Source organism: Salvelinus fontinalis, chromosome 38 (genome assembly GCF_029448725.1).
Source record: "Salvelinus fontinalis isolate EN_2023a chromosome 38, ASM2944872v1, whole genome shotgun sequence".
NCBI lineage: Eukaryota > Metazoa > Chordata > Actinopteri > Salmoniformes > Salmonidae > Salvelinus > Salvelinus fontinalis.
Window position 1 is genome coordinate 4,251,545 of NC_074702.1, and position 12,806 is coordinate 4,264,350.

At 38.9% G+C, this 12,806-nt stretch overlaps 1 protein-coding gene across 2 annotated transcripts in view; it reads left to right on the plus strand.

Annotated features, from left to right (window-relative positions):
* Positions 1–390: 390 nt before the first annotated feature.
* The window catches only part of LOC129837540 (oxysterol-binding protein-related protein 3-like), a 99,782-nt gene continuing 87,366 nt past the window's right edge, over positions 391–12,806 (plus strand). For both annotated transcript variants that reach the window (XM_055903809.1, XM_055903810.1), the window contains exon 1: positions 391–640. The gene's annotated coding sequence lies outside the window, so the exon portion shown is untranslated. The remainder of the gene's footprint in view (positions 641–12,806) is intronic.

A 12,806-nucleotide genomic window follows, 5' to 3' on the forward strand; every position in this document is an offset into this window, starting at 1 on the left:
ACAATATCAGGACAAAGGGCGCATGTTAGAAAGTTTTTTTGTAAGTGTATGTCCCAAATGACAAATAGCTGCCTATTCCCTCAAATGGCACCCTATTCCCTATTTATAGTGCACTACTTTTGACCAGAATCCTGTGCGCACTATGAGTCCTGGTCAAAAGTAGCGCACTATAAAGGGAAACCTGAGCCATCCTCAGAAAGCATACCTGGGACAATTCGGGGTGCTCGCTCATGATGACTAACTACGTAACGGAAAAGATGCTGTCAACGGTACCCAATCCCGCCTCTGAACATGAGATGTCATCCACAGTTCAGTGTTCTGATTTGAAATTGTACTTGTCATTTACACATCGCCCCGCCTCCTCATAAACCGCTTAGCTGAGAAGGAGGCTGGCTGCGGCTGCACGCACTTCGGAAACATTCAATTCACGATGGTGTCAGTCTAGAGACTGGAGGAAAGCTTGCTAGTACTGTAGGTTCATGTTGTCATTTTAAAACTTTGTTTTTAATTTATTTATACCGCAAAATATAAATTATAGTCTTATATTATTCGCCACCTAATAACACGTTAGTTCAGCGCAAATATTTGACTCTCGTTTATCGTCTCTCGGGATCTAAACCTCAGTAGAAACTTTGCAAAGGTGAGTCCCATGTTGTTTTATTGTGTTGTCATTAGGCCTAAATACTTTATGCTAATTAGTCTGATGTAGCCTGATCGATATTCACTATTTAGGCATATGACAGTATTTTAACTGATTTGTTACAACTTTATAGTAAGCCTATTCGTTTTACCTGCGCATTATCCTTCCGACTGAAGTGCTACTCCCATGCTCCAGCAGTGCACACTGCTTCACACTTTCACTTGCAGCAGCCAACCTTTCTTTCGGTGAATAGTCTACTGAGCTGCGTGGTACAGTTAGCTATGCTCCTGTTCCAGCTAAGTGCAGCACATCCATTAGTCAATTGACCTTATGCTGTTATAAGACTACTCTATAACTACCACCAGACTGTTATTGCTCAAGGGAATATAATAGAATGGAATAGAATAGAACTTTAGGCCTTCATGATCATTTCAGATCATGTATGAAACAGTGATTGGACAGACTTCTCTCAAAGATGATACTAAAACTAAAAAAAACTCATCAAACTCTCTGTTCAACTAGTTGCTCTTTTAATACTTTCAGATTTTTTATCAGGAAACAAGATATCCATGGATCCTTTACTGTTTCCATGGAAACTCCTCTCCTTTGGAACGTTCCTTTATCATGTAGTGGATTATCCGTATCTTCCATGCGAGCTTCATTACATGTGTACTTCATTATTACAGTCATCACAGAATCTAAGCAGCAAAAGATTAATAGTGTGAATATTTTATTAGTGTGTGTGTGTGTGTGTGTGTATAATATGCTACAAGCATTTCACTACACCTGCAATAACATCAGCTAAATATGTGTATGCGACCAATGACATTTGATTTGATATTACAGGGTGGTGTTGTGTGAATGAACCATTTTCAGATTCTCTGGCTGTGTGCCCAGCCCAGTCCATAAGCACTTCAGACAATAGTGTTGTTGAATTAAATTATACTTATTGACCTTGACCTTGTGGTTGTAAGAACAACACATGAGTATAAATCAATGGCGTATCACTGTCAGACTCTGCACTTGTAAATGATGTCTTTTCCTCACAGAGACCACTGCACCATTTACATTCAAGTTATTTACACAACACATAATAATATCTGCTCTGTCAGGTATTCTAACCAGCAAGCCTCTCCAACACTGTTCTCTTTAGTCTCATCAACAGGGTAGCCTTTCTCATGCCTCTCCAACACTGTTCTCTTCAGTCTCATAAACAGGGTAGCCTTTCTCATGTGTCTCCAACACTGTTCTCTTCAGTCTCATAAACAGGGTAGCCTTTCTCATGCCTCTCCAACACTGTTCTCTTCAGTCTCATAAACAGGGTAGCCTTTCTCATGCCTCTCCAGCACTGTTCTCTTCAGTCTCATAAACAGGGTAGCCTTTCTCATGCCTCTCCAACACTGTTCTCTTCAGTATCATAAACAGGGTAGCCTTTCTCATGCCTCTCCAACACTGTTCTCTTCAGTATCATAAACAGGGTAGCTTTTCTCATGTTTCTCCAGCACTGTTCTCTTCAGTCTCATAAACAGGGTAGCCTTTCTCATGTGTCTCCAACACTGTTCTCGTCTGTCTCATAAACAGGGTAGCCTTTCTCATGTTTCTCCAGCACTGTTCTCTTCAGTCTCATAAACAGGGTAGCCTTTCTCATGTGTCTCCAACACTGTTCTCGTCTGTCTCATAAACAGGGTAGCCTTTCTCATGTGTCTCCAACACTGTTCTCTTCAGTCTCATAAACAGGGTAGCCTTTCTCATGTGTCTCCAACACTGTTCTCTTCAGTCTCATCAACAGGGTAGCCTTTCTCATGTGTCTCCAACACTGTTCTCTTCAGTCTCATCAACAGGGTAGCCTTTCTCATTTGTCTCCAACACTGTTCTCATCAGTCTCATAAACAGGGTAGCCTTTCTCATGTGTCTCCAACACTGTTCTCTTCAGTCTCATAAACAGGGTAGTCTTTCTCATGTGTCTCCAACACTGTTCTCCTCAGTCTCATCAACAGGGTAGCCTTTCTCAGGTGCTGTGTGTTGGTAGTTGTTTATTGTGGAAAGAAGGGTTACTGGTTGAATATATGGGGCTCTACATTCAGTATGTTTGGTAAGAATGTCTTTCATTGAGTTTAGCCCAGGGTTTGCCTGACCTGTGAGGTAGGTGTGCTTTCAGTGCCTGCTTTGCTCCTGACCTGACGTCCATGCTCTTTACATTCCCTCAGCCTTTAGCCCAGAGGCATTTTGACTGCATTTCTGTGTAGTGTGCACTCTAACTCTGTTCCGTCTCATATTTCTCAAATAAACAGCAAATCTGGTTTAAAAAAACAGATAAAGCAACACCTCACGGCACAACGCCTCTCCCCTATTTGACCCAGATAGTTTGTGTGTATGTATTGATATGTACTGCATTGATATGTACTGTATTGATATGTACTGTATTGATATGTACTCTATTGATATGTAAACTACATTGATATATACTGCATTGATATGTACTGTATTGATATGTACTGCATTGATATGTACTGCATTGATATGTACTGCATTGATATGTACTGTATTGATATGTACTGCATTGATATGTACTACATTGATATGTAAACTACATTGATATGTACTACATTGATATGTACTGCATTGATATGTACTGTATTGATATGTAAACTACATTGATATGTACTGCATTGATATGTACTGTATTGATATGTACTGCATTGATATGTACTGCATTGATATGTACTGCATTGATATGTACTGCATTGATATGCACTGCATTTATATGTACTGCATTGATATGTACTGTATTGATATGTACTGCATTTATATGTACTGTATTGATATGTACTGCATTGATATGTACTGCATTGATATGTACTGCATTGATATGTACTGCATTTATATGTACTGCATTGATATGTACTACATTGACATGTACTGCGTTGATATGTACTGCATTGTTATGTACTGCATTGATATGTACTGCATTGTTATGTACTGCATTGTTATGTACTGCATTGATATGTACTGCATTGATATGTAAACTACATTGATATGTACTGCATTGATATGTACTGCATTGATATGTACTGCGTTGATATGTACTGCATTGTTATGTACTGCATTGATATGTACTGCATTGATATGTAAACTACATTGATATGTACTGCATTGATATGTACTGCATTGATATGTACTGCATTGATATGTAAACTACATTGATATGTACTGCATTGATATGTACTGCATTGATATGTAAACTACATTGATATGTACTGCATTGATATGTAAACTACATTGATATGTACTGCATTGATATGTACTGCATTGATATGTACTACATTGATATGTACTGCATTGATATGTACTGCATTGATATGTACTGCATTGATATGTACTGTATTGATATGTACTGCATTGATATGTAAACTACATTGATATGTACTGCATTGATATGTACTGCATTGATATGTAAACTACATTGATATGTACTGCGTTGATATGTACTGCATCGATATGTACTACATTGATATGTACTGCATTGATATGTAAATTACATTGATATATACTGCATTGATAAGTACTACATTGATATGTACTGCATTGATATGTACTGCATTGATAAGTACTACATTGATAAGTACTACATTGATATGTACTGTATTGATATGTACTACATTGATATGTACTGCATTGATATGTACTGCATTGATAAGTACTACATTGATATGTACTGTATTGATATGTACTGTATTGATATGTACTGCATTGATATGTAAACTACATTGATATGTACTGCATTGATATGTACTGCATTGATATGTACTGCATTGATATGTACTGTATTGATATGTACTACATTGATATGTACTGCATTGATATGTACTGCATTGATATGTACTGTATTGATATGTACTGCATTGATATGTAAACTACATTGATATGTACTGCATTGATATGTACTGCATTGATATGTAAACTACATTGATATGTACTGCGTTGATATGTACTGCATTGATATGTACTACATTGATATGTACTGCATTGATATGTAAATTACATTGATATATACTGCATTGATAAGTACTACATTGATATGTACTGCATTGATATGTACTGCATTGATAAGTACTACATTGATAAGTACTACATTGATATGTACTGTATTGATATGTACTACATTGATATGTACTGCATTGATATATACTGCATTGATAAGTACTACATTGATATGTACTGTATTGATATGTACTACATTGATATGTACTGCATTGATATGTACTGCATTGATATGTACTACATTGATATGTACTGCATTGATAAGTACTACATTGATATGTACTGCATTGATATGTACTGTATTGATATGTACTACATTGATATGTACTGCATTGATATGTAAACTACATTGATATGTACTGCATTGATATGTAAACTACATTGATATGTACTGCATTGGTATGTACTGCATTGATATGTACTACATTGATATATACTACATTGATATGTAAACTACATTGATATGTACTGCATTGATATGTACTACATTGATATGTACTGTATTGATATGTACTACATTGATATGTACTGTATTGATATGTACTACATTGATATGTACTGCATTGCTATGTACTGCATTGATATGTACTGCATTGATATGTAAACTACATTGATATGTACTGCATTGATATGTACTGCATTGATATGTACTACATTGATATGTACTGTATTGATATGTATTACATTGATATGTACTGCATTCATATGCACTACATTGATATGTACTGCATTGATATGTACTACATTGATATGTACTGTATTGATATGTACTGTATTGATATGTACTACATTGATATGTACTACATTGATATGTACTGTATTGATATGTACTACATTGATATGTACTGTATTGATATGTAAACTACATTGATATGTATTGCATTGATATGTACTGTATTGATATGTACTACATTGATATGTACTACATTGATATGTACTGTATTGATATGTACTACATTGATATGTACTGTATTGATATGTACTACATTGATATGTACTGTATTGATATGTACTACATTGATATGTACTGTATTGATATGTACTACATTGATATGTACTGTATTGCTATGTACTGCATTGATATGTACTGTATTGATATGTAAACTACATTGATATGTATTGCATTGATATGTACTGTATTGATATGTACTACATTGGTATGTACTGCATTGATATGTACTGTATTGATATGTACTGTATTGCTATGTACTGCATTGATATGTACTGTATTGATATGTAAACTGCATTGATATTTATTGCATTGATATGTACTGTATTGATATGTACTACATTGATATGTACTGCATTGATATGTACTGTATTGATATGTACAGCATTGATATGTACTGTATTGATATGTACTGCATTAATATGTAAGCTATGTGTGCCTTTTTATAATGTTTTAATGTATGTAGTTCTGTCCTTGAGCCGTTCTTGTCTATTAATGTTGTGTATTATGTCATGTTTCATGTTCTGTGTGGACCCCAGGAAGAGTAGCTGCTGCTTTTGCAACAGCTAATGGGGATCCTAATAAAATACGAAATACCAAAAAAGACCCTAAGGAAACCTAGGGTGCATCCAAAATGGCCCCTTATTCACTATGTAGTGGATTATCTTTGACCAGGGCCCACACTATATATCTGATTATCTTTAACCAGTGTCCACACTATGTAGTGGATTGTCTTTGACCAGGGCCCAAAATATATAGGTGATTATCTTTGACCAGGGCCCACACTATGTAGTGGATTATCTTTGACCAGGGCCCACACTATGTAGTGGATTATCTTTGACCAGGGCCCACACTATGTAGTGAATTATCTTTGACCAGGGCCCACACTATGTAGTGGATTATCTTTGACCAGGGCCCACACTATGTAGTGGATTATCTTTGACCAGGGCCCACACTATGTAGTGGATTATCTTTGACCAGGGCCCACACTATGTAGTGGATTATCTTTGACCAGGGCCCACACTATGTAGTGGATTATCTTTGACCAGGGCCAACTCTATATAGTGGATTATCTTTGACCAGGGCCCACTCTATGTAGTGGATTATCTTTGACCAGGGCCCACACTATATAGGGTGCCATTTGAGATGCAGCTCTAGATTTAACAGGATGTGAACAATATCCTGGATATAAAAAAGTGGGGATTGGAGAACGTAGCTCAGTCCATTCACTGCCTAGCACATTCACTGTGCTATTCTGTTTTAACAGCTTTAGTTCACCATTGTCCTTTACATGCTAGAATCTTCCATTACTGTTGAGCTGACATGGAGTCCATAGGTTGTGATTATTATACACTATATATATACAAAAGTATGTGGACACCCCTTCTAATTAGTGGATTTGGCTGGAGGTTATAGCAGCAAAGGGGGGGACAAACTCCATATTAATGCCCATGATTTTGGAATGAGATGTTCGACGAGCAAGTGTCCACATACTTTTGGCCATGTAGTGTATAATATATAATAATCTCAGCATAATTCCATATTATATGGACGTGATGTGTGAACAAGACAGTTAACCCACTGTTTCCTGGTAGGCCGTCATTGTAAATAGGAATTTGTTCTTAACTGACTTGCCTAGCTAAATAAACGTTAAAAAATACATTTTAAAAACTGTATAGGGAATAGGGTGCATTTGAGACACCAGCTCTGTCTCAACCCCTCAGTTCCGTTCCCTGCCTGCAGCAGCAGCCTCGCAGCAGCATTAACCACTGGATGCTGAATAACTACTGCAGTTTTCCAGGTCACCTACTCTCTGTACTGTAGGTCTGCATCGTGCTGCATTGCCCTCTGTTCAACAGACGTTTCCTGCAACCCAGCCTGAGGCTCAAATGGCACACTATCCCTACATAGTGCACTACTTTTGATCATAGGCCCTGACTGAATGTAGTGCACTATGTAGGAAATAGGATGCCATTTAGGAGGTGACCTCTGCCATACCTCAGGATATCAGCCACAGAGATGAATCAGACAATGGTACAGTCATAGTTAGCCTAGTTACCATGGACACTGATGTGTGAATGAGGTGTCAGCCATGGCAATGTGGCCGTGTGGGTAATATGTGTAATATACGAGTCTCTTCAGACCTATATTTAGTAGCTATAACCAATGACTATTAGAGCCATAACCCCGGGTTAACTCCAGTTCCCCCTCGCAAAAGAGCTTCGTAGCATCAAGGGTCTATTCCTGGTTTAAACATGGGTCAATAAAACAGCTGTTTGTGACAAGCTTTGCAGGACTCGGGGGTCCGTGCTGCGTATCTGAAGAGACAGAAAGGATATTTGTGAATGCAGGTGGACGATGCGCAGGCAGGTGGACGAGCAGAGCAGCTGTTGACAATAATACCCATAATGCACAGTGGCAGGTGTTGCCTCCTGCGAGGGCGGGAACATGCATAATACATGGCGGTCGGAAATGTAGATTACGTCCCAAATAGCACCCTATTCCCTACATAGTGCACTCCTATTGACCAGAGCCCTATGGGCCTTCGTCATAAGTAGTCCCCTATATAAGGAACAGGGTGGCGTTTGGGTACAGGTGAGTGGGGTTTCAGGTGGTGGATAGCAGTCTCACTAGGGAGGCATGTGTGGGTGTAACTTACCACTGCTACTCTGATCTGTTCAAGTTCTGATTTCACAGATGTTATCTGACTAAATACATTTTGTGATTGATTAGTTGAGTTTTAGGTCTACACCAATGTGATTAATGAGTGTAGATTTAGGTCTACACCAATGTGATTAATGAGTGTAGATTTAGGTCTACACCAATGTGATTAATGAGTGTAGATTTAGGTCTACACCAATGTGATTAATGAGTGTAGATTTAGGTCTACACCAATGTGTTTAATGAGTGTAGATTTAGGTCTACACCAATGTGATTAATGAGTGTAGATTTAGGTCTACACCAATGCGTTTAATGAGTGTAGATTTAGGTCTACACCAATGTGATTAATGAGTGTAGATTTAGGTCTACACCAATGTGATTAATGAGTGTAGATTTAGGTCTACACCAATGTGTTTAATGAGTGGAGATTTAGGTCTACACCAATGTGATTAATGAGTGGAGGTTTAGGTCTACAGCAATGTAATTAATGAGTGGAGATTTAGGTCTACACCAATGTGATTAATGAGTGGAGATTTAGGTCTACACCAATGTGATTAATGAGTGGAGATTTAGGTCTACACCAATGTGATTAATGAGTGGAGATTTAGGTCTACACCAATGTGTTTAATGAGTGTAGATTTAGGTCTACACCAATGTGATTAATGAGTGTAGATTTAGGTCTACACCAATGTGTTTAATGAGTGTAGATTTAGGTCTACACCAATGTGATTAATGAGTGTAGATTTAGGTCTACACCAATGTGATTAATGAGTGTAGATTTAGGTCTACACCAATGTGTTTAATGAGTGGAGATTTAGGTCTACACCAATGTGATTAATGAGTGGAGGTTTAGGTCTACAGCAATGTAATTAATGAGTGGAGATTTAGGTCTACACCAATGTGATTAATGAGTGTAGATTTAGGTCTACACCAATGTGATTAATGAGTGTAGATTTAGGTCTACACCAATGTGTTTAATGAGTGGAGATTTAGGTCTACACCAATGTGATTAATGAGTGGAGGTTTAGGTCTACAGCAATGTAATTAATGAGTGGAGATTTAGGTCTACACCAATGTGATTAATGAGTGGAGATTTAGGTCTACACCAATGTGATTAATGAGTGGAGATTTAGGTCTACACCAATGTGATTAATGAGTGGAGATTTAGGTCTACACCAATGTGTTTAATGAGTGTAGATTTAGGTCTACACCAATGTGATTAATGAGTGTAGATTTAGGTCTACACCAATGTGATTAATGAGTGTAGATTTAGGTCTACACCAATGTGTTTAATGAGTGGAGATTTAGGTCTACACCAATGTGATTAATGAGTGGAGGTTTAGGTCTACAGCAATGTAATTAATGAGTGGAGATTTAGGTCTACACCAATGTGATTAATGAGTGGAGATTTAGGTCTACACCAATGTGATTAATGAGTGGAGATTTAGGTCTACACCAATGTGATTAATGAGTGGAGATTTAGGTCTACACCAATGTGATTAATGAGTGGAGATTTAGGTCTACACCAATGTGATTAATGAGTGGAGATTTAGGTCTACACCAATGTGATTAATGAGTGTAGATTTAGGTCTACACCAATGTGATTAATGAGTGTAGATTTAGGTCTACACCAATGTGATTAATGAGTGTAGATTTAGGTCTACAGCAATGTGATTAATGAGCACATGAGGTTGGTTTAATTGGGGAGGACAGGCTCGTAGGAATGGCTGGAGCAGGAATGGGTGGAATGGTATCAAATACACTAAACACATGGTTTATATGGTTTACATGGTTTACATGGTTTACATGGTTTATATGGTGTACATGGTTTACATGGTTTACATGGTTTACATGGTGTACATGGTTTACATGGTTTACATGGTTTACATGGTTTACATGGTTTATATGGTTTACATGGTTTATATGGTTTATATGGTTTACATGGTTTACATGGTTTACATGGTTTACATGGTTTACATGGTTTACATGGTTTATATGGTTTACATGGTTTACATGGTTTACATGGTTTATATGGTTTACATGGTTTACATGGTTTACATGGTTTACATGGTTTATATGGTTTATATGGTTTACATGGTTTATATGGTTTACATGTGTTTGATGCCATTCCATTCACTCCATTCCAGCCTTTATTATGAGCCGTCCTCCCCTCTGCAGCCTCCACTGTTAGTGGGGGAGTCATAATCAGATTTCTACTCATTAGGATTCATATGAGCGATCACATAAACACACAGTAATTCTTCCTCTTGCCTCACGACTCAGTCCAATCTTATCCGTCACATTGTGGTGGTGGTGTCACTTACTCTCCTCTACTCTGTGGAGTGACAGGCTGCTGTCCTCTACTCTCCTCTACTCTGTGGAGTGACAGGCTGCTGTCCTCTACTCTCCTCTACTCTGTGGAGTGACAGGCTGCTCTCCTCTACTCTACTCTACTCTGTGGAGTGACAGGTTGCTCTCCTCTACTCTGTGGAGTGAAAGGTTGCTCTCCTCTACTCTGTGGAGTGAAAGGTTGCTCTCCTCTACTCTGTGGAGTGAAAGGTTGCTCTCCTCTACTCTGTGGAGTGAAAGGTTGCTCTCTACTCTGTGGAGTGAAAGGTTGCTCTCCTCTACTCTGTGGAGTGACAGGTTGCTCTCCTCTACTCTGTGGAGTGAAAGGTTACTCTCCTCTACTCTGTGGAGTAAAAGGTTGCTCCCCCACAGGCCACTGTGCATCGACCTCCAGCATTTACAAAATGTTTGTTTTATAACATGTTCAACAACGTGGTCCACTACTTCCACCTCCAGAAAACGTTTCAACTCAACAGTCGACTTCTCCACGAGGAACCCAACTGTCTTCTACAGAACCCCCTCCACCCTCCCCATAGTCACTTCCTGTTTTCAACAACTACCATCTTCTGAATTATTAAAACACCTTCAAAGATTCCAGCTCTCAACTTGTTCAATAATGTAGAGTTGTTGCTACTTTAAAAGGCTATATATACTGTAAGTCCACCTCTAGGACTTTACCATTATAAAACCATATTGAATCTTTAATGAAAAGTCTGTCTCACAACCTCTGTTGTATTGAGGATGGTTGTCTGAAAGCCTTTGCAGGGAGCCGACCCTGCATGGCCACCTGGAACTGAATCAGCTCCACACTATTTTGTATTCAGCAGAGTTGGAATTACAGAACGGGCGATTTTCACATTTACTTCTTCTAGCTCTGTGAAAATATCAGTGTGTTCCCTCAGATTCTCCTATATTTGACCTGAGTGATCCCTCAGACGGTAGGATTGTTACTAAGCTGTAGACCACTCTCTCCCAGTGTCTCCAGCCAGCGCAGTAGATGTGTTAGAGGAAGTCCCTAAAACTTGTCAAAGACACCAGCCGCCCTAGTCGTAGACTGTTCTCTCTGTACCGGAGCACCAAGTCTAGGTCCAAGAGGCTTCTAAACAGCTTCTCCCCCCCAAGCCATACGACTCCTGAACAGCTAATCAAATGGCTTCCCAGACTATTTGCATTGCCCCCCCCCCCCCCCCCCCCCCCTACGCTGCTGCTACTCTCTGTTATTATCTATGCATAGTCACTTTAATAACTCTAACTACATGTACATAATTACCGCAATTACCTCGACACTGTTGCCCCCGCACAATGACTCTGTACCCTCTGTATATAACCCCGCTATTGTTATTTACTGCTGCTCTTTCATTATTTGTTATTCTTATATCTTACTTTTTGGGGGTATTTTCTTAAAACTGCATTGTTGGTTAAAGGCTTGTAAGTAAGCATTTAAAAGGTCTAGTGTAAAAGGTCTACACCGGTTGTATTGGGCGCGTGTGTGAAGTATCATTAGATTTGATATGTTACTGGTTGAGTGTTGTCACTCAGAACGCTGCTGTGAGGAAGCTCCTTCAGTTCTGCCTCTTGTTATCTGCATCACAGGGAGGTCTTGGACACCCTATCTCCTATATAGTGCACTACTTTTGACCAGGTAGAAGGGAGCCGTTTGATACGCAGCCCCTGGGCTTTAGGAGTGGATTGTAAAGTGGTGGAAATGGAGAGAAAATAATGCCTGTAATTCTACAAAGAGAAACATCACAGCAGGCTGCTTCATAGGGCTGAGGGTGAGAGATCTGATCGCTATCTGAAACAGCAATACAACCGCTGCAAATAGAACACTGCCTTCCATGAACATCTGCATCCCAATGACATGTATTTACGCCTACTTTCTGCTTGTGTTTCAAGCTGCGTTCATACTGCACTTAGCCCAGAGCTAATAAGAGATCTTAGCCCAGAGCTAAGCGACTGTTCACCTTGCACATGCTAATGTGAGTTAACATCACCCTTAGCCGAGGGACTGCTCCAGAGTAGGCTTAGCACCGACTTTCGGGTTCACAGAGTTCGCGTTGCCACAAAATGAGAATATTCTACTGTAGAAAAGTGGCAGTTTGTTTCTGTTAGCCGAGGGCTTGACTGAGGTGCAATATGCAGAAATCACAACGCCATTTCCTGGTT